The sequence below is a fragment of the Miniopterus natalensis genome, chromosome 7 (assembly GCF_054644295.1).
Source record: "Miniopterus natalensis isolate mMinNat1 chromosome 7, mMinNat1.hap1, whole genome shotgun sequence".
NCBI classification, from domain to species: domain Eukaryota; kingdom Metazoa; phylum Chordata; class Mammalia; order Chiroptera; family Miniopteridae; genus Miniopterus; species Miniopterus natalensis.
In genome coordinates this window covers 61,280,656-61,303,072 of record NC_142087.1, presented here as the reverse complement: position 1 = coordinate 61,303,072, position 22,417 = coordinate 61,280,656, and the positions used below count along the sequence as shown (strand labels likewise).

General features: G+C 38.5%; 1 protein-coding gene across 2 annotated transcripts in view; it reads left to right on the top strand.

Moving 5' to 3' along the window:
- Positions 1–5,055: 5,055 nt before the first annotated feature.
- The window catches only part of SMAD2 (SMAD family member 2), a 67,504-nt gene continuing 50,142 nt past the window's right edge, over positions 5,056–22,417 (top strand). For both annotated transcript variants that reach the window (XM_087819080.1, XM_016225061.2), the window contains exon 1: positions 5,056–5,159. The gene's annotated coding sequence lies outside the window, so the exon portion shown is untranslated. The remainder of the gene's footprint in view (positions 5,160–22,417) is intronic.

The following is a 22,417-nucleotide window of genomic DNA, read 5'->3' as shown; positions in this document are numbered from 1 at the left end:
TGATTATGCATCTATTGTCTACTCTAGTCAGTTATGTTAAATAAGCTCTTCAGTCTTCATTAGAACAATTATGCTAATATGCTTGAAATTTCCCAAGAGTATTATACCTTCACACTTACCTTCCCTACCAGCAGTCTGATTCAATCAATATTGTCACACACAATTATAAACAAGGCATACGGCCCAACTGTTGACATATGCCTGCCAAATTATGCCCCCTCATAATAGAACTTTAAATAATTTGTACATTTGTTCCTTTAGGGTTTAGATATTGGCCTGTTCTGCCCACCCCCAAATATGTAGGTCTTAGATAATATTTAAATGCCTTTATGGGAGTACTTATTGCATGGCATTGTATTATAACTCTTCAAATATTTTAACATTCATTGAATTAGCTATCTAATGATCAATTGATCCAATCATCACTTATGCCTTTAAATGTATAGCAAAGAAACATAATAATCAGCTGTCAGGAGAATGATGAGAAATGTAACTTGTTTTCCCCAAATAGTTTTCTCTCAACCAGAGAAACTTCTCTCTTTCCCTCTTTAAATGAAAAAAAAAAACAAAACCCCTACCTGTATGGTTTGTTTTCGTCAGTGGTTTTGGCCATAGAATAGTTTTCCATCGTAATCAACCAATGCTTTTATGATTGGCACATAACAGATACCTGATTCTTGCTGGATTCAATTCTTTTTCTTGTATGTGCTTTATTCTTGTCTCCATCAGATGTTTTCATTTTTAACAAAAGCTAGCATATGAATAAGGAATGTGCGTGTGTAGAGGTAGGTGCACACGTCTTTAAGTTCATTTAAAATGTTAAATTTCATTGTATTGAGATAAAAATTCAGCTGATGTTGAATTTTTTCTATTATTATTTACAACAAACGTAACACCATACTTTTGTTATTTACAACTTTTACTTAGGTTTACTCATGTAATCGGTGTCTTTCGGTTGCAAATAACTGTATCTTTCCTTAAGTAGCAATGCTCACTGCAACTTAGTTCCACCAGGATGAGCAAATACAGAGATTAGGTGTTGAAGAGATGCTCAATAGCTGTACTAAGGGCAACTACAAACTGGAAGGATGGGGCGAAGCTGTGCAGAATGCTTGCAGACCTATGACACACACAGAATGCTATACAAATGCTGCTATTCACTTTTCCTCATTTACTTAGTATTTTGGTAAGGGTATCGAAAGACGACTGAAAATGAGATGCTTCCTTATCCTTCAGGAATGTACAATCTAAATGGGGAGACAAAATGCACATACGTGAAAAAACTACAAACCTGCTCAAGACTAACAGATCAAGATTAATCAAAGCGAAGTCATATATATCATTCTGACCGTGGGAGAAAATTTGTGAGTGATATCCTTTGGGCTGGAGTAACCAGGAAAGACTTTCCAGATCTGGTAAGAGACATGGACTATGAGTTATATCTTTTGAAAAATCAACACATGTATAAATATTTTTAAAAATTCAATCTATAGGAGAAATAATGATGAAATTTAAGTTTTCCATTCATGACGTCCAGGTTCTTTCCAGAAGCAACCACCATTACCATTTTTCCTATATGTATTTCTAGTACATTTAACTACTTAAAAAAAAAATTTTTTTTATTGATTTTAGCGAGAGGGAGAAGAGAGAAACATCAGTTGGCTTCTCCTGCACGGCCCCTACAGGGGATCCAGCCCGAAACTGGGGCATATGCCCTGACCAGGAATCAAACAGCTACCTTCTGGTGCATGGGATGACACTCAACCAACTGAGCCACACCAGCCATGGCCATTTAACTATTTTTAAATTGATTCTGAATTGATTTTAATTTCATTGATTTTGCAGTGTCGTGAGTAATGAAAGGTTAAACTTAGTGTCTATTCACATAAAAATAAGATTCACTTAATATAATTTAAGCAATAGGGATCTATTGATGATAGGTCTTGAAGTACACTAGTGGATTTCCAAGTTGATTGTTGCCACGGCAATCCCTGCTCCATCTGCCTTTAGTTTGTCTTGACCTACTTTGGTTTAGACACATTTCTAGCAAAAGGGGCAGTAGGCATGTTACCATTTCTAAACCCTTTGGGGACTGCATTGGTAGCCAGATTGCCACTTCTCCCATTTTCTCAATCTTACAGATCCTGAAAGGCTTCCAAAATAGAAGAGTTAGGGACCCAAAGTCTGATACTTTGGAGAGATGGTCTTAAACTTCAAGCATATCACCCACTGAATTATTGTACCCTTCAATTGTACCCTAACTCCCATAGCATATTCTTCTGGAATCCCAGCCAGCCCTGCTTTTGCTTCTATTCCTACTCACCCAGATGGATACCCAAATAAATGTACATCCTGGTCACATAGGAGAAAATATTTGTGTGACCCAGGGTAGCTTGGGTCAGCAGGAAGGACCAAAAGCCAGAAACAGCGTTCCTACTTCTACATTGAAGTCTTTGCCCTAAACCAGGGGTGGGGAACCTTTTTTCAGCCAAGGGCCATCTGAACATTTATAACATCATTCATGGGCCACAGAAAATTATCAACTTAAAAATTAGCTATGAAAAGAGCTCCTAGATTTATTGAATTTCAAGTCCCGCCTGCAGTTGCCTTGGCAGGGCAGGACCAAATGATACGGCCAGTGGGCCGGACATTCCCCACCGGAGCCCTAGACCATCCTTCCTGATGGCTCTGGAATGTGGAAGCAGAGGCTTAGGAGGTGGAACAGTTCCATCAGTTGGCTTCCTGGGTCTCTTTCACAAGCTATTTTTAAAAAGGGGTGAGTAGAGCTGCCTCTAAGCTGACAATGAAGAAAACGCCCTGGTCAACTTTTGAAGAATTTCTGCTGAGTAGGTTCACCTTAGCATAAATACAGAAGGGAAGAAATGTTAACAATTACTAATTTTCTTTTCACTTCAAAGCCCTGTGATATTATTTTATTTAATCATCACACAACTACATTTGAATAGCTATCACTGCAGGTGAGTTCCACTTGCCAAAAATCAGATTTGGAACAGAGCTGAATTCAAAACTACAATTAGCCACCCTCCAGGGTTCATACCCTTCATCACAACTTTTGGATGAGAAAAGTACTTCTGTGTCTGAGGAGAGAGATGGCGGACATGAAGATTCTGAAAGGACGTCTGGAAAACCAGTAAGACTCGAAATGGCCAAGTACTTCTCCAGAAGACACCTTTCTCAGGGAAGCCTTCATTTCTGAAAAGAAAGCAAATACTTCAAGAACTCTTACTATTTGAAATGGTCATTTCGTGCTTCCTGTTTACTGATTTGTACTGCAAGTGCCCCTTTCCTGCTTGTTTAAGTCGCCAGTGTAATTCACAAAGGAGCACAAGAGATTGAGCGCTGAACAGGGAGCCAAGAGCGGTGTCTTGTGTCTGCCACAAACTACCTGTGTGAGGCCTTTCTTTTCAGCTTTAGTTTTATGGTGCTCTCTGCCTAACGAAGTAAGTGCTTAATTTGATAAATTTGATTAGTTGGGTTCAATATTTCAGCAGAGATTTGGATGTCCCTAAGGTGAAAGTGAAGTTACCCAAGTGCAGTTACTCCCCTACTAGTTTAGGGGCAGCAAGTAGCTTAATAAGGACCTTGCAGCGCAGAGGCTGGGGGCCTACCAACATCACCTGAACCGGAGAAATGAAGAAGATAACCCAGCAATGAAGGGGCATCGAATTTATCTTTTAGACTTCACAAGGATCGTTCACAGCATGCATTATTAGCAGCATTTTTTTTTTTTTTTACCGAAGAGAGAACCAAGATTCACGTTAAACAGAACTACCTGGCATCCTTCACCCTAATGCCCACAGATCCCCACCCTGGGCTTATTTACATCTTGGACCCCACCCCCGTTCACCACTACGAGGGCCCCGCCCACTCGCTCGCTCATTCGCGTTTGGGCGCGCCCATTGTGGGTCCAGTACCACGGCTTCCGCGGAGCCGTCTTTCTGCCCCTGGCTCGTCCCGTCCTCCTGGAGGCCCCCGGTTCCTCCCCAGGGATGAGCACGTGTCCACTCTCGGCCGGACTAAGGAAGGTGGGCCTAGCGGCGGCCCTCCACAGACCCCACCCACAGGCGCTGGAGAGACCGAGAAACCGGTCCAGGGCCGCGGCACTCAGTGACGGGTGATCGCCGGGGTTGTTTCCCCCACCACCCCCTTCCCAGAGCCTCTCCTGGGAGCTAGCCGAAGACGAAGTCAACCGAAACCGCAGGCGTCCCACCCAACCTCGTCCTCCGCCGCCGGCCGGGCCACGCCTCGCCTCACGCTCTACGGGGGAGGCGGGACCAATCAGGGAGCGACGTCTCCCTTCCGATTCGAGGCCTCAGACGCGCGGCTCACACCCCGAGCTCCTCGCGCGCTGATTGGTTGCGCGCGCCGCCGGTCGGGCCGCGAGGGCAGGGCGGGCCAGAGGGAAAGGAGGTGGGGAGGTAGTGGCCGCGACTCTCGAAGCCCAGCTTGCGCCCCGGCCCTGCCCGGGCGCTCGGCCTCCTTCCTTCCCTCCTCCACTGGTCCAGTCTTCCGTGCGCGCCTAGCGCTGCGCTGTGCCGGCGTGCCTCACGCCCTAACGGGCGGCCGGGGGCGCCAATCAGCGGGCGGCAGGGTGCCAGCCCCGGGGCTGCGCCGGCGAATCGGCGGGGCTCGCGGCCTGGGGTGGGAGGCGGGTCTACCGCGCGGCCGCGGCGGCGGAGGAACAGCTCCCAGCCAGCAGCCAGCGAGCTCCGAGCGAGCCTCCTGGAGGTGGGTGCGCCGCGCCGCTGCGCCCGGCGGCGGAGGGCGCAGGGCGGAAGCGGAGGTGGGCCGGCGGGCGCGGCGGACAAGGGCTCGGCAGTCCGGGCGGCCCGGGGTTGGGGGATGCGGGCGCGCGCCTGAGAGGAGGAGGGGCGGCGGCGGGACGCGCGTCCCCACCCCCTCCTTCCCGCGGGCGGTGTCCGGGCTCGCGTCCCCTCCCCGCGCGCCGGGGCCGCGGGCCGGGCACTAGCTGGGGAGGCGGGGCGGGAGGCCGAGCGGCCGCGAGAGTGTTTTCAGTTCCGCCTCCAATCTCCCATTCCTTTCTCCCCTCCCAGCCCCTCATCCCATTCGGAAGAGGAAGGAACAAAAGGTCCCGGACCCCCGGTTCAGACGGGGCGGGACCCGGAGCCTCGGTCCAGGTAAAGCCGCGGCGCCCGGCGGGCCCCCGGGACTAGGGGTGTGTTTGTGTTGGGCTCGGGTCAGTGAGGCTCGCCGCGTCGCCTGGGCACGGGGGCTGGTGGCTGGGGTGTGGCGAGGTCGGGGCAGCGGTGCGCCGGGCTCTCGGGGTGCGGGAACGTGGGGCTGGGCAGGCCAAAGGGAAGGGGTCGCCGCCCGGAGCTGCGGCCGCCCAGAGGTCCGCTGGGGCCCTTTTCCGTCAAACTACTGTTGGTAGTTTGTGGTTCTGATTTTCAAAGCCGGAGGGACAGAGCTCTTGTTTGGGAGTTGTTGGGAAGCCGTGTTAGGAGCGTGCGATACTTTGCTTCCACTTGTTTTTTGCTCCCCCCCCCTCATTTTTTTTTGTCCTGTAACCTTTGTTGACCATTATAGTCTTGGGGTTCTGAAGTGCTTGTGTGTACTCTCACACAAACCTGCATACGGCTGCTACTCTGTCGAGATCCTTCTCTACTCACTTGTGAAAGTTACTCTGTGAGTGGAGCCTATTTGGTTTTATCCCACGCCTTTAGAAAGCATGCTAATTGATTTCACGTATTTCAAACTGTTTTCAAATTTGCAACTTTAGTAGTTTTGTTCTCTCCTGGCGGATACTGCCCTTGGATTGGGTACTTTTTTATTTAATCCTTATGTGGTTAATGGTTTCCTTTTGATCCTAAACAAAGGAGAAACAGTTCCTAGGTTGGTTTTGTTATACCTTCCTCTTGACCCTTTAGCTGAAATACTACGTGCGGGTTTGCTGTCATCTAAACCTTAAGAAAAAACGTCTCCAGGTAAAAACGAAATTAGAGATAGCATTTTCCATCTGTCATGTCTTGCTTGTTACAGTTTGGAATGTCTTAAATTTTGATGTTTTAAACTTTTAAATGACACATGTAAGGTAACTGTTAATAAATGATCATGCAAACTTCAATTCCATCTTTTCAAAAATGGTCCCTGAAATTTGAATTAACTTCCAGAATTCTGAATGATCCTATAATCTTAGTTCCTTTTCATTTCCTCTCTTTTGATTTCATGTGAATTGAACGTGTACCAACTGATTAAAGATGTTTTACCTGAGCCTAATAAGATAATAAATTGGCTCTTACTCTGCAAATACATTTGTTGTTCTAGTTTTGACCCGCTTTAAAAAATGTTTTTCTCACATAGAAGTGTAAATCAATTAGTTTAATGAAATGTGAGGAGTTTTAATGCGAATAAATAAATAAGCAAATGTAACAGAGATGGGAGAAATAATATAAAACGGGTTTCATAAGTGTATCACATTTGAGGATTTTCTTATTTGCCTTAAGAAAACCATACAGGATATCTGTAGAATTTTCTCCACCAAAAGGTCATTTAGCAAACATTTATGTTCAATTCAGAAAGTAACACTAGTTTTAAAGTTCCTTCGTTCTTGCCATAAAATTAGTTGTGATAGTAAATAAGAATAGTTAAGTCTTGTGGGCATTTTTAAGGTGAGTGCCCACTTGCACTCTTCATGTTACAGTTAATTGACTTAAAGTAGTTCATTGGCCAGTTTTACTTGATGTAATGTAATTGGAAACATCAATTTCTGAGCTTGTTTTAGTAAGAAATTGCTCCTAGAAAGAGCTTTGTTTTTATACTTTATAGCTATACCTTTGTTCAACAAAAGTTTAGTTTTTCAAGGTTGTAACTTACCTGTACCTATTCATAAGTGGTCAAATCTCTACACAGTCTGTAAGGCTCATAAAATAATAGTCTTGTAAGAACTGTGCAGGGTAATTTCCTGTTGTTTGTGGCTTGTCAGGTTTGGTATGTGTTTTAACTCTGGAGTAGGAATTTGGGGATGGTTTTGTATATTTCAGCAGGTGGTTTCCACTACAAGATGGCAAAAGGTCCCCTTTTCATTTTCATTTTGTAAATATTAGAATTATGTTGCTTTGATCTTGTTAATTTACATTGGGGGAAGATATGTGAGTGAAAAACACTCAGTTTAGCTGCATAACCTGCTGATCATAGACCTACTGAGTGCTTTTCTTATTCTTGTTTGGTTTTGATTCTGCTGGTTTTATATTTTAGGACTCCAAAGACCTCTTTTGTAGCAGCTTTTTTATACAGGTGTATTTGTAATGCATATAAAAGCTGTATTTAGTGCAGTTTGGCAGAGGAGGTTTATTCATATTCTTGGGACAAGGGTCATTTTTAGAGGATAGAGAGGGGCACATATGTCTTAGATTCCTTGTCTTTGATGGAAGTAGAAGAGCCATTTTTAAGCTTTTAGTTTCTGTAAGAGGAAAGATGTTTTCCACTAGGTATTGCAAGGATATGTCAGAAAAATGTGAGAGAAGATTTCAAAGCAATTCAGAAGAATAACTGTTATGCATTTATTAAACAAATAGCCTTTGATGTGTGTCAGGCCCTGGACTAGGCAATAGAATATCTAACAAGGAACAAGTATACCCCTGTTCCTTAATGGAATTAGAAAAGCAGAAGCTCCTCATATCTCCTGCCTGTCCTCCAGTGTTTAGCGTAAGAAAATGATGTTATTGCAAATTGAGGGAGCATGTAATGCATTACTGAGCCAATTTCTAAAGTATGCTTGCATTGCTTTCTGTAATGTAGAGGACAGCACTAGAGAAGATGTCAAGTGTTAACTCACAGTGTCACTGGGAACTGTCAGTGTATGGGGAGTGGGAACTTGTCACCATTTTTGCACACTCCATACAAACTGAAGATATGGCCAATCTTTGACAAAGATATTTGTTGCTGAGCAAATGAACACTTGTAGAGCTAAGCTTAATTTGGCCTTAGTTTGTTTAATCATTGTTCTTTAGTTATAGAAACTGGTTAGGGAAAGAAAGCAAACTTGAATTGGTCAGGTTCCAATGAAAGCATCAGAAATAAAGTGTAAAAACAATTAGCTAAACCAAGAAGGAGGATTGGGCTGCAATATCATGTAGTGGAAAGGCCATAGGTTTTGGAGAGAGATAGTTAAGCTAGTAGTTGGTTTCTCAGTTACTATATGGGGCAAATTACTTAATTCCTGAGCCTTAGTTTTCTGATTGTAAATGGAGGTAACACCTACCTCTTAAGGTTATTATAAGGATTAAATGATCGTGATTAAAGTACCTAGGACATTGCCTTAGATATACGGGTCCTCTCAGATAACCTTCTAGTTGTGGTTTTCAGTTGTTTTCTTTTTAATCAAAATGATTTGCCTACACTCTTATTTTTGATCTATTATAAAATGCATTTGAGGAGCGCACACTAAGCAAAGAAGGCCTGGGGGAGTGAAATTGTCCAAGTCCATATACCTTAAAGCTTTAGTCATAGGAGAGCCATTGAGACAATCAGAACCTGTTGGTATTTATTTCAGATATTTCTAGCAAGGAAAGTTATCTGGCTTCTAAGTCTACAAGAGATTAGAAAGAAGTAGATTGTGAGTAATGTGGGAGGTTAAGAGGAGTGTAGTGGGGGATGGGAGGATGGAGAACTGTTGCCCAGTCTGTTGTAAGAAAAAACAGATAACAGCCTGGTAAAGATAGTAGAGGTAATCTACAAGACACAAAAACAAATATTCAAAGCCTATCTAGCATGTCTGGGGCCATTCAGTGCAGGACCAGATCTGAAAGTGTAGTAATGAATGTTCATCAATTAGCTTAAGTCATGTTTGGGGAAATCTTTTTGAGGGTGCAGTAATCTACATAATATACTTTAGATTGTCATTCAGGATGATTAACAAATGTTCTTAAAGGGGTAGAACATTATACTATAGGGAATGACTTATTTCATGGAAAAACCACAAGTACATGCTAAGACCAAGATGTTTTTCATTTGGTTTGCCATTCAGTGAGCCATGATTACAGACTGAAAAGCCTTTCATGCTTAAGCTAGTAGTAAAGAAAGGTGATCTAAATGACTTAGCACCCCATACCAGACCTTTTCTTCAGAGTAAGTCATTCTTTTTGTCATTCTGCAAAGGATGTTGTGTAAAACTTTTCACTCAGCTTTGAGATAGATTGTGCTAGAGATTTCCAGGACCAAACTAACATGAACAGTAAGTAGGCTAGTCTGTCTGTCAGGGGCTTCTTGCCTCTTATATGTGACTTCTACCCAATATTAGCTTTGATAATTTTTTGGGATCCTCCTCCTTCCTACCTCAGAGTTAGTTTGTAAACCATCTACTGCACCAAATACTAAGTGGTGACATTGTAATATATAGCCTTGACTGTTTTTAAAAAAACAGGAGTTTTTATTTTTTTAGCCAGTAGTACAAAAAGTAATCCAGTCTTTTTTGCTTAAAAATGCACAGTTAGAGGCTTATTCCTTTTCTTTCATCAATTTTGATCATTTCTCTAGATTGGTATAATTGTGATGTGTTCAGTTAGGACATATTTCAATGTTGGTTCTATATATGTATCTCATGGATAGCTTTCAGCTTCAATTTCAATAATTTTGTGTAGGGAGAATATAGTTTTGGCAAGCCAGGTAGATTTAGACACTGGTTTGGCCAGATAGCCAGAAAGGTTGGGGTAATTCTGCGACTTAACTACTTGTCTTACAGTCTAGAGTGTGAGTGGTACTCCTTTAGCTCAGTGGGTTCTTTTCAGATGTAACTGAGCCACACTAATAGGACAGGTGTCCAGTAAATTAGGTCTGTGTTCAGCTTTGTACTCTTAAGAAAACAAATTCGAAAATGATTAATTTTTATTAAAATGTGTGAATTTACTGTGAAATTGTTACTAATTCCAGGTAGTTCTGTAATTTTTCAAAAAGTGGAATTACTTGGGCCTCAAGACTAGAGCAAGTGAGTGTAGACTTTAGTTGCAATCTATTCAGTACACATGTCCAGTTTCACTTGAAAAGCTGCATTTCCTTTAATAATGTACCATGTCCTATGCCTATCTCCCTTCCATTTTAGCGGGGAGGGTATAGTTTCATGTTCAATGCTCAGTAAGGAAGAATAATCTTGGGGGATCCACTAGAAGTTAAGATTTTAATTTAAAAAAGACTCTTCATCTGAGGAAGTAGCATAGTAAATCTGTGATCTTGTAATTTGCCTATGTTTAAAGTATATTCTCTCATGCTGCTTCGGCTTCTTCCAAAAATTCTACAGAAAGATAATGGTTAAGGTATTATAAATATTAAGGAAATGCTCCTTCTTAATCACATCCTTCATTACAAAATGTGGAGCTGTGAATCTGATTTGCAAAGTTCTCAGAATGAACTCCTGATGAATGGTGCCGTGGAAGCTAGGCCAGTGAGCTTTCTTTCTCCCTTGATTTGAATAAACTATGGAAACTTTTTTTTACTAATGATGCTCTGTCTGTGCCAGTGAATGCAAATTTTCCAAGTTTAGACCAAATTTCCCCCCCCCCCCAATTTTTTTCATAGACAGGTGGTTAGGCTATAGTTCATGTAAACTGGCCAATTAAATTTTTTCTTTATAAATTGTTTTAAGTATGAGGAGGGTCCAGCTTTGGCCTGAGGTTTGTGCATTGACCATTTCTGCTCTAAATCACTAGCTTTCAACTTAAAGCGCACGCTTGCACGCACACACACGCAGAATCTCAAAGTGTCAGGGAAATGGACGGGTGCTGAAATCCTGCCTGCTTAGTTTTCCTGTCATTCTTACTCCTAGGAAGCCTTGAAAACTCCACTGAGGAATAATAGATCTTAGGGAAAAATGTTTGCTATACACCCGCACTGTCCCACATGGAAGCCATTGCCAAATGTGGCTGTTTAGCGCTTGAAATATGGCAACTGTGATTGAAGAAATGAATGTTAAATTTAATAGAAGATTCTTTTGGACAGTGCTATTAGACTTTGTTTTGATTCCACTTTTGCACCCTGAGGACTGTATACACTTGACCTGGGTGTAAGTTGCTGCTCAGCAGAGGGTCAGGACCGACCTGGGAATTTGAAGGGCAGTTGGAGTACTGAATATTCGTGCTGATTTGAGTCTGGGCCTGTGTAGTCTCCTGATAGATGGATGACTTTTTATAATCTGGGAATATAAACTAGTATGTAAATTTATGTTTACAAACTGATTATAGATTCCACACAACTCATGAAAGGTGAAAGGAATATAACTCAGTTAAAGAACATGTAGTTTCCTTCCACAGCATTCCCTGTATAATGTGGCTTTCACTGAACTAAGATTACTTTAGGATTAAATTCAAGCTCTAATATGTTTAGCAGTTCACAGAATTGAACACATGAATGTTTTCTATTTGCTTTTGTTTAAAAGGCACATTACCCATCGTTCTTCATGGGGCCAACTTAGATTTCCAGTTGGCAGTATGTTTCCTTACTAGCTTACAACTTTGGAAAAAGCATAGTTAGAGTGAGAATGGAGAAAAAGGTTTGGGTTTTTAATGTATTTTTATTTTTTTAATCCTTTCTATTGTACTGATTTCTTTGACTAAAGCAGTTGTAAAAATCCAGATCCTAAGTAATGTGCTTTTTCCTCTACCTTGTGTGATAACATGTTGATGGATTGCCAAAAATCTAATAGTGATTTTATACTATCCCTGGCGGGACCTACTTTATGAAGGCAGAACCGTTACATTTCAAGTGTTTTTTGTTGCAATATCTAACTTGATTTTCTCCTGAAGTAAAAATTCATATAAGTATTTGGGGAATATTTTGTATTTGCAGTTTGAAGATATTTGAAATTACATTTGCTTTCTATATTTAATCACTTCCTTTGTTCTAGACTTGAACTTGGTGAAATGTTTTGCCATTCTTTTTCATACTCTCCTTCCCATTGCCCTTTCAGAAGTCATTAGGGAATTCTGAACTGCCAAGTTTAGCAGTCTTTTCTCAATTATCGTGCTACTTTTTCTTCAGTCTCTGCCATTATTTACTATACTCTATCTAGATTTCTTAAAATCACCCAGACATACTAGAACAGACACAGATTAGGCTCTTTTCTCCAGCTTTAAATGTTGGCTTAAATATCAGACTTGTTTTCTCTTATGTATAGTTAGTTGATCTAGAGAGAGAGAGAAGTTCCCAACAACCAGAAACTTAGAGAAATCAGTGTTTAAGTAAAAGCTGGCCTTGGGGAATTTACTAGATAAAGAATCTAATAATAGGGGATAGGGCTTTAATGCCATTAGGGGACAGGAGATATAACTCTGGTAACTGTATGACAGTACACACACACACACACACTCTCTCTCTCTCTCTCTCTCTCTCTCTCTTTCTCTCTCTCTCTCTCTCCCTCTGTCTCTCTGTCTCTCTGTCTCTCTGTCTCTCTGTCTGTCTCTCTCTCTCTCTCTCTCTTCCCATGTCATTGAAGCATCTGTGGCCTCTGGGTGGAAAAAGCCTCAAACCTCTTTATGGAGGAACTAGAAAAACGCTAGTCTTTATAGATGGACTTTAAATATCACATGAAGGCCAAGAAGCATCAATGAAAAGTCAGATACCAGCTAGGTGAAGAAAGTGGTTGGTTTTTTTTGTTTGTTTGTTTGATTTTTATAGGTATACATTATTGTAATGCAAAATTCAAAAGGTGCAAAGGATATATATTGAAAAGTCTCTTTGTCAGCCTGTCCCTTGCTACTCAGTTGCCTTTTCAAAGGCAAGTCACATTACTGGGTTTTTGTGAATTATTGCAGAGATTTTATGCATGTCTGAGCCACTTTGTGCATATGTTAGCTTTTAGTACAAATGGTCATATATTTTACTTAATAATGCATCTTGTAGTTACTTCATGCTCCTATATGAGTGCCTTTTTTCTTTGGGTTACATAGCATCCTTTTGTGTAAGTGTCTATAATACATTTCATCATTCTTCTGTTGATGGACACTTAGGTTATTTCCAGTCTTGTGGTATTTAAAACAGTGCTGCAGCAAATATCTGTTTATACATCATTATACACATATATAAGATAGATTTCTAGAAGTAAGTCAAAGAATATTTACATTTGTCTATTTATTTTTAGGAAATGTATTCATTTTTAAAATAGGTAATACATGCACATGGCACAAAATTCAGAAGGAACAAATTGGTAAATAATGAAAAGTAAGTCTACCTCAGATCATGTGCATTCTGCTACCCTGGTCTGCTTTCCAGAATGTAACCACTGTTACTACTAACTTCTAGCCACTAGCCACATATGGCTATTGAACACTTGAAATGTAGCTAGTCCAAATTGAGATGGGCTGCAAGTGTAAATGGCACACTAAATTTATAACACTTAGTCCAAAAAATACAATGTAAACTAAATAGTTTTTAATACTGATTTGACATTAAAATAATTTTGATATATCAGAGTGAATTAATAAAATTATTAAAATGATTAATTTTACCTATTTTTTACTTTTAAAATTTGGCTAATAGAAAATTTATAATTACTTGTGTGGTTTGCATCCTATTTATGTTGGACAGCACTGGTCTAAGGAAATTCATTCATACATATAAAAACATGTATTAATATGTGGGAATTCCTCTAATCAGGCAGGGCTATTTTTTTTTCTTTTGCATTGCAATGTATGGGATCAGAAATCTCTTGCTAGGATATTGGTTAAAAGAGAGGTACCAGGCTGTTCTTTATTGTTTTATTACTTACTCTCAACTATTTACCATGATCATTGTTGGTCTCATTAGTGAAAGTCATGCTTCCATTGACTTTTACGATGTTTGTTCACTTCAGGGAGAAACCTGGCATTACTCTTGGCTGCATGTGTTTGAACCTGCTCCAGTTTACACTGGTTGCCTCTCTATACCTAGTACACAACAGGCAATCTGGATCCCCGTTCACCATCATCTTACGGAATTTCTTCACTTCTTTGTTGTTAAATTTCATTCCCTTGTTTTGTGCACCTTCCTTTTGATGAAACATTCTTTAGGAATTTTCTTGCGAGAGTGTGTGTGTGTGGTGGTGGGTGAATAATTTGGTTTATGATGCACATCTGAAAATAATACCTTCATTCTACCCTGGTTGGAAGTAGAATTCTGGGTTGGAAATAATTTTTTTCCAGAGTTATGAAGACATTGCTGTATTGACTTTACTTACAGTGTTACTGTTGTGAAAACCAAAGGCATTCTGATTCTTTTTCATATGATCTGTTTTTTCTCCCTGGAGACTTAAGGCTCTTTGACCTCAGCGTTCTGAAGTTTCACAGCCACTGGCCTTGATGTTGGTATGTTTTCATCCATTGTCCTGGGGTATTGATATGGACCCTTTGAATCTGGAAATTTTCATCTTTCAGTTCAGAGGATATTTCTTGATTTCTTTGATAAACCCCCTTCCCTCCACCCTCCATTATCTCTGATTTTTTTTGGAAGTTCTGTTTGGACATTGAACTTCCTGAGGTGGTCTTTCAATTTTCTTCACTTTTCTCTACATTTTTCATCTTTCTTTTTGTTCTACTTTCTGGGGGATTTCCTCTTATTTTATCCTCTAACCCTTCTATTGGTCCCTTTCCCCATCCCTACCCCCATTTCTGCTATCTTGAGCTGTCAAGCTATTCAAGAGCTCTTTTAATCAATGTTCCCTTTGTACAGCAGCGTGCTGCTTGCTCATCAGGGTGTCTGTATCTTCTCTTATTTCTCTGTGTTATTGATGAGTTTTACAATGTTTTCTTTCTCTATATAGTCTCAGATTTCTTGAAGTTGCATTTTTCTGTTTTTGTTTGCCTTTTTTCCTCAGATAATCAAAGTAATACTTGGTTAAGTAGGTAGGGGTCTAGCAAGCTGATGGGAAATGAAGCGTGTGGGTGAGGCTTGTCTCCTTTCAGTTTCACTGTAGAGTGATTTGAATGGGCTGTTTGTTGGTAAACTCTCAATATTAGTATCTGTACATTTTTCCTTTTGGGTTTTTCAGGTACCCCAGAGAGGAGTCTCAATCTGACTAAACTGGTAAAGGTCTGGCTGCTAGTATTTTGGGAGCCAGACCCGGTGGAGGAGGGGTTGGGGGGGGGTGCAGTTAGCATGCAGTATGTTCATCTTCATTTACTCTTTGCTTCTAATGGTACCCAGGCCATCTCCTAGTCTAAGGAGACTGTTTTACCCTCTGCCAAGAAAATATTTAGTCCTCTGGAGAGGGACAGTTACCCATGTAAGGATCTAAATGCCTCTCAAATATCTCTCGCCCAATCCTGCCTATTTCATCCCCTTTCCCCTCAGTTCCTGCTATGACTGGAGCTGATAGTTAACCTTTTGAGGATTCTGGCCTGTAAATCAGGACATTTCCCTACAGGTAGCCTAGAATTAGTAGTCTCTCTTAGTAGTTCATAGTTACTACTCATCCATCCATATTCCAGTTATCAAAATTTTGCTCGTTTCCTCCTCACTTTTCTCCCTATTCTTGTGAGATTGTCTTTTTTAAAAATACATCTTTATTGATTTCAGAGAGAGGAAAGGAAAGGGAGAGAGATAGAAACATCAATGATGAGAGAGTCATTGATCGGCTCCCTCCTGCACGCCCCCCAGTCTTTGCTTTTTAAATTCATTTATTATGGGTGTGTGTTTTTTAATAGGCTGCTATCTTCACCTGTAACCCACTGATTAAAGTTTTTCATTAAAAATGTCTTAAGGATAACTCTCTGAAAGAGTTGATACAGAATGTGTAACTCCCAAGTTTGTGGGAATGAGGGGGTGTAGATGAAGAAAATGTGATCATTTCAGTAGAGGCAGGAAAGGAGAAAAAAGAAACCAAAGAAAATGCATAGGAATTAGAAAACACAAAATGCGTTGATAGAGAATATGTCCATAAAACTAATACATAATTGTAGATTAAGCATGTAACAATTATAGAATATGTATTTCAGGTACTCACGGAATTTTACAAGAACTGTTTATGTACTTAGACCTCAAAGCAAATGTTAACAAATTCCTAAGAATTTATATTTTAACAAATCACATCCTTGGATCCTAGTGCAATTAAATTAGAAACATAACAGGAGAATAGCAACAACTTCCAAATCTGAAATTGTATAGTGAAAAGCATATTTCTGAATTTATGAGATGAAGAACAACTCATAAAAATCAGAAAGTGTTTAGAACAGAATCATGAAAATACTACCTGTTGAAACTGGATACAGCAAAAGTCCATTTGCCCATTTGGGAAACTTTAGATAGAACCTTAAATGTTTATTAGTAAAGAACTAAATAAAAATTAATGAGTTAACTATACAATGTAATTAGTTAGAAAAAGGAAATTAGGTTGAGGAGCATTAATGAAAAAAATAACAATTGGAGCAACTAAACCAAAGGTGCTAAGTTGAAAAGACTTAAGTTTGCCAAGATTGATGGAGGAGAAAAAGAAGATACAGATGTATTAGAAATAAAGAAGGGTTATGACTACAAATTGTGATTTTTGAAACTAAGAACAGTGAGAACAAAAGCTTTCTGCCTTTAATTTAAAAAGGGTAGAAGAGACAATTTCTAGCAAAATATAAGTTACCAAAATTGCCTTAAGAATAAGATAATTTGACTAGATTATAATTTAAAAACTTAAATTCATAATTAGAAATCTGCCTACTCCAAAATAAAATTAAGTAAATATCCAAAAGCAAAACCCAAGTGAAAGCCCCAAATTGGCAAATTCTACAAAACATATGAGGAGTCAGGAATTCCAATCATAATACAAAATGTTATAGAAAAAAAACCAAAAAATCATTTTGCAAGTCTACTGTAATCTTGATACCTCCAAAGGGACAAGGGTATTATGAGAAGGGAAAGGTATAGGGCACATCTCAGATGGCAATAAAAATTTTAGGTAAAATGTTAATATTTTTTCAAAACAAAACAAAAATACCATAACCAATAAGGTTTATCTCAAGAATGTAAAGATGATTAAATGTTAGAAAACCTGTAAATGAAGTTCATCACATTAACACATCAAAGGAAAAAAGCTATATGATAATCTTGACTAGATTATAATTTAAAAACTTAAATTCATGCTGCCACCAAAATAAAGTTAAGGAAAAAAACCAAAAACAAAAAAGCAAAACCCAAGTGAAACCCCAACTAGGCAAATGGAAAAAAAGGCATGATAAAATTCAGTACGTTTTTGACAAAAATTCTTAGAAACTAGAAATATGAGGGTGTTGGTTAAGGGGAAAAGGAAAAAAAAAACAAAAAAACAGGCACAGAAGAGCACATACGGTATCATTCCAATTACGTGAATTTTTAGAACAGGTAAAATTACTTCAATAAAAGTCAGATCAGTAATTGCCTGGGATGAGGAGAGTAGATTGACTGAAAGGGACACAAGGAAACTTTCTGGGATGGTAAAATTGTTCTGTGTTTTGATTGGGACAATGGATATATGGATGTGTACATTTATTAGTACTCATTGAACTATGTACTTAACATCTGTGCAGTTTATTATATGTAAGTTATGCCTCAATGAAATTGATTAAAAAATTAATATATAAAAACCAAAGCATGTCTATATACCACCAGCAGACAAAATTTAAATTTATAAAACCCTCTGTTTAAAATGGCAACACAAGCTACAAAATCCCTAGGAAAATATAAAACAAAAACATGTGTGGGACCTTATTGGAGAAAATACGACACATATAATTCAAATTGTAAAAGATGTACTTGTGTTTATGACTGGAAGACATTATCATAAATCTGTCAGTTTTCCTCCACTTGCTTGTAAATTCAATGTCATTCCCATTAAAATCCCAGCAGGTGAAAGAGAATTTATTTTATCAAAAGGTACCAAGACATACTCTGTAGCTTTGGTGGTTAAGCCATGGTATTTGCCTCAGACATAAACTAATGGAAGGGGGAGGAAAAGCCCAGAAACACAGGTAGCATTGTAATCACTAGGGGAAAAGATTCAATGTATGGTGCTAGTATTGTTATCCTTGCTAGGAGGAGACGATACCTGCCTCTCACCATACACAAAAATAAATTGCAGATGTGAGAGGCAAAACTTTAGACTTTATGACTTTTAAAAGATGACAGCATATGGAAGAACTTTTAAGAAGGTACAAATGTATACATCATATAAGATTTTAAATTGATGTGCTTAAATTTAAATTGATAAATTTGAGTACATTAAAATCACTTTCTGGGTAAAGATATACAATATATGGCATGTGTAATTGATAAAATATTACCCAGAATATGTAAATAAATAATTCCTGTGAGTTAAGAAAAAGATGGTGAATGTAAACAAATGAGTCAAAGGAACAGAATCCTGAAAAGCCAATAAACATGAAAATTTTCTCAAGCTTCTTAGTAGTTAGGGAAGTGCAAAACATCAACAGCCTTATTTGTTGTACCCATTCTTTTGGCAGAAGCTTGAGGGACCAAATATGTCAAATGTTGGTGACATTGGGGAAGATAGGAACTCTTAGTTCCCTGGCAGGAATGACAGTTGGTATAACTGTGCTGACACTACTTAGTAAAGTTGTGTATGCATGTTCTATGCAGCATTTCCATTCCTTGGTATATGTCCTAAGGCTGTGCCTTTTATACATTTTCGACAGACCCATGGTGGGAAATATATTCTAGATGTGACAAAAAGAAAATATTTGAAATAATTTAAGTGTGTTGTGCTTTCTACTGTATTGTTTTTTCTCAATTCTTAATTTTACTTTTGTTGCTTTTACTTTTTCTTTTTAAAAGATATTTCTTCAGGGTCAACTAAATTGACTTCATGTTCACTGATCTTCAGGGTCAACTAAATTGACTTCATGTTCACTGATTGTTCATGACCCTCAATTCAGAGAAATAGTAGTGTAGTAACATGGTAAAGTATCTGTTTTAATTAAGAGTGAGAGAGAGAGAGTGTTTGTGTGTGTGTATGTTAGGTTGCAATGTAAAATGTATTTCTCACTGTAGGTCTTGCTTCCTTTTTGATCAAGAAGTTTGAAAATTTCTGACCTTGAAGAGCCTCATATATATAAGAAGATATACGCCAAACTATTTATGGCAGCTTGTAAGGGTGAAAAATTAGAAAACCTAAGTAGTCATCAGAAGAGACTGGACAATGAACTGTGATAGAGTCACACAACAAAATGCTATATGACAATTAAAATGGATAAACTAGAGTTGAGAATTGTATATGTGTCAGCACAGATAGTTATAATAGTGAAAAAAGTGACATGAACAATATTAAAATTTCATATAAATTTATAAAGTGTGCAAAACTTTATCGTATGGATATAATATGTAGCAAACTTAAATGACCATGGAGGCAAATCAGAATTCTGGTTATCTCTGAGAAGCAAGAGGGAGGGCAGTGGGATCAGAAAGGTATATATACATAGGGGATTTTAGCTTTATCGATACGTCTATACCATGTCTTATTTTTATATTTGATTAAATACTGCAAAATGCTAAGAGTTGACAGAGCTGGATGACCAAAGTACTTTCATTTTTTAAAAGAAACTTTGAAATTCACAATAAGACCTGAGCTACCTGGAGGAATGAGTAAATTTAACAAGATGTGTAAGACCTTTATGGAGAAAATTATACAACTTATTAATGGATATTAAGTCCCGAATAGGTGAAAACATCTCATTTTCATAAATAGGAATAGTCAATATTATAAATATATTGGTTTTCCACAAGTTCATGTAAATTAACTACACTTCCAGTTAGAACCCTATATTTAGTGGAACTTGATAAGCTAAACTTAACCAATGTAAATCTGAAAAGTAAGGCAAGGGGCTCAGCATGCTGCAGATATCAACACTCATGAGAAGGAATAATAACTAAAATTTTTTGATATTGGCGTAGGTATGAATACACCAGTGAACAGAATATAAAGCCCCCAATCAGACATTTATTTATAAGGATCTGATATGCGACTGATTTCTGATTTATTTATAGGGATCTTTAATTATGAATTACTAAAGAAAAGAAAAACTATTTAATGGTGCTGATAAAATAGTCTGTCCTTACCAGAGATGTTTAGATTTCTATCTTACCCCTTAAATAAAAACAAGTTCCTGATATGTTGGAAACCTAAATGTGAAAAGCAAAACTGAAATGTCTATAAGAATACATGAGGGGAATATCTTTATAACATCAGGGTACTTTTTCATGCATCAGATTCCTCATTTATAATTAGTGGTACCTATCCCGCTGGATTCTGATGAAAAGTGAGTTAATGCTTACCTGTCTCTTTCATAGTTAACATTCAGTAAATGTTTTCTACTGTATTTGGGGGCAAAAAGAGGTTTCTTTAAAAAGAAGCTAAGTTGCCCGGCTGAGCGTGGCTCAGCGGTTGAGCGTCGGCCTAGGATCCAGGAGATTGGGGTTCGATTCCCGGTCAGGGCACATGCCTGGGTTGCAGGCTTGAGCCCGTCGGGGGCATGCAGGATGTTTCTCTCTCTCTCTCCCCCTCTCCCTTCCTCTCTCTGAAATCGATAAAGATATATTTAAAAAAACACACAACTAAGTTGTATCAAAATATTTTAGATTAAAATGTAAATTTGTGTATTCTGAAAGGTAACATAAAATAAACATTCTAAAGATTTGGGGATTTTAAAAAAATACATATTCTGTGATAAGGTTTATTTATATCAGAAAAAAAAAACTAAGCAAAGGAAAGCACAGTTGATGACTTTGCAAAGAATATGAACTATAATAAAATACAGGGAATGCTATTTGTAAGACTTACACAATTAATAACTTGAATGTTTTATCTGCTAGTTCAGGATAATCAAACCTTTTACTTACCTGAAACTTTCTAGTGAGTAATCTTATAATCCCCATTTTACTAAGGTATCACTTAAGCTTTCTTACTTAGCTATAAATATAAAGTCTTCCTATTATATTGAAACCTGAATTATCTAAGTATCACTTAGTGCTGGAAATAGGAACAGAATTTGTGTCTGAACGTATTTTTCAATTCTTGCTGATGCTGGAAAAAAATTCTAACTTCAGTACAGAGCTTGCTGCCACACTATTGAAGGAAATCTGTATATTCTGTAAAGGACTCATTCACATTTCAACAACTTGATCATAAATTTAGTTTTTTTATTTCATTTTGTGTTCAACTTGTAACATAGTGACATTGATTTCTTGTAAAAACCTAAATTCAGTCTGTTTACATTTCAAAACAATTGGCTAAATATAATCTTTAGATATTTAAAATGCTCAATTGGTTGAAATGTATTATCAGCATGACTGAAAAATACTATTTTATTGCATAATTTTAAAATTCTTCAGAGAGAATTAGCCAGATGCCAGGCAGTCATGGTTGCTAAGACATAACTTAAGGATGGTAACTTTAAGTGATGACATAGTTCCAAAGTGGTCATAACTGCTGTTCTAAGACATGGGATACTGAAATCATGTGGCAGTACTAGGTCATGAGGCCATTCAGATGACCCAGAATAGGCTTAAACTTTTTTGTTTTTATTTCCATAAAGAAAAAAGTTAAAAGGTTTTATAGAAAAATTAAATCCCCAAGAATACATCTCAACTCATAAGAAACATTCTAACAAAAGTGTAATAGAGAACCTGTTAACTCAGATTCTAACACAATCTCTTTCATTTGTGCTGATTATACAAAAGTTTAATTTTTACTCATTTTCTTAGGCTGAATTCTCATGAATGGATTGAGTTAAAGATAGACACTTTTAGATAAGTGATTCTTAAATTATCCTTGTCATAATCAGTTTTTCATATGGAACAGGGATCCTTCATGTAATTCAGAGTTTTGTTCTAAGGATAAGATTGGTGTGGGGCTGGCCGCACAAGAGTATTTCCAAACCAAGCCTGGAGACTGGATGCTCTGCTTTTCTGCAGGACTAAGCTGTCTCTGCCTTTGCTTACTTGTGTGCTGACTCCCCTCTTCTGAGCCTCTGCTTTCTGGTCATATGATGAATGTGGCTTCTTATATAAAGGCATGTATAGTACTGACCCTGTAACCTTAGCCTTCAGATTTGCTTTTCTTTCTGTGTTCCAAATAGTGATTAGTGCACCATTACGTGCCGCTTAGTTACATTAGTTAGTAGCAGTTATCTTTGAATCATCATCTTCCCTAAACTGTCCACATCCAGTTACTCAATAATACTGTGCATTTCTCTAAAATAACTGAAGTAATAGTCCTATCATTAGCCCTAACTTCTGTCTTCAGCTTTTTTTTCTTCTTCTTCTTTTTTTTTTTTTTTAATATATCTTGATTTCAGAGCGAGGAAGGGAGAAGGGGAGAGAGAAACATCTATGATGAGAGTCATTGATCGGTGCCTCTTGCACACTCCCTACTGGGGCTTGAGCCCGAAACCCTGGATGTGCCCTGACTGGGAATCAAACCACGATCTCCTGGATC